Below are 1,301 nucleotides of genomic sequence, written 5' to 3'. Positions count from 1 at the left end.
CACACACACACGCGAAAGATCTAAGTGAATTATGATGATATACATATTTTAGTTAAAGAATAACTAGATAAAAGAGAATACGTTGGCACATAGAGCAGACCGGCTGAAAGACAGAAAAACAGATGCGTGAATAGTTAGACGTGATTGATAATGGGTTTAGGGTTGTTAGCTTAACTTCCACAACAGAACATTTGCTCCTTTACCAGCTTTCCCTTGAATCAGAACACACACTGACCGGCTTAACCAGTCACTCCAGGCTTGGTCAGTGTGGCACTGGGTTACGGTCAAAGGTCGAGGTGTTTCAATTCAAAGCTTCCACAACCGACCCTAGTGCAGGGTCAAAGGTTATGTGCACTTAACGTACGTGTAGACACTGCAACCAAATTAATCGTTTAGCGAATAGCTTTGCGTTGACTGTAATAATACCGTGACTGATGAAGCGAACTACAGGTAAGTAATTTTTCACATAACTTGATAGTCGAAGGTTCCGTAGTAATGTCATTGGCGTTGTTGATAGTACATTTTTGCCTCAGGGCTTGCATGCACGATTTCATTGGCAAGGGAGTATTCAGTTCACATTCTTGTCCGCATTACTTGAGCTCCGCAATCAAAAGTGGAAAGGGTTCCTTCTATACGATTATGCAACATATGTATCGCTGATGAGACCTTTTGTCTCTGGGCTCACATGCGTACGTGGGCAAGGAGGTTATACGGTAAGGTCATTGGTAAGGCGGTGCACATTCCTCGTAACTGTTCTGTTACACCAGTAGTGTCGAAATGTCGAAAGGTTCTATCTGCAGAGTGTGTACACAATACAATAATAGATACACAACAGACAGGACATTTCTGTCTCTGGGACCACGGTTTGTTGAAGGTTAGCATGTGGGCCTAGGAGCCCTCGCCAGTTGGCCTGATTAAGAGATTTTAGATCAGGGCAGATGGGTCGGGGAAAGGTGTTACCGGAACATGCTAATAGCGAATGGGTAGACAGGGTGCATTTTGCCTTGTCATTCTGACATTGTTCTTCGTCAAATTGCCTTGTATTTTGTTTGCTGTACGTGAAATCAGTGGCCTTGCCCTGTTCCTGTTTCTTACTGACGACCTTTGGCAGTCTATTTGTTAGTGTGCCAGACTCTGAACTGAAGGAGCACGGGCTCGAATTCCGGCCTTCGCACACATTTTCCACACTTCATCCAGGTTGCAAATGGGTACGCGGGATATATACTCTATATAAATGCAGTCTTGTACTACTACTGCTATTATTCTTCTTATTATTATTACATGTATTATTATTATTATTA

This window comes from Aplysia californica, unplaced genomic scaffold, assembly GCF_000002075.1.
Source record: "Aplysia californica isolate F4 #8 unplaced genomic scaffold, AplCal3.0 scaffold00038, whole genome shotgun sequence".
NCBI classification, from domain to species: Eukaryota; Metazoa; Mollusca; class Gastropoda; order Aplysiida; family Aplysiidae; genus Aplysia; species Aplysia californica.
This window is presented reverse-complemented; position numbering follows the sequence as displayed.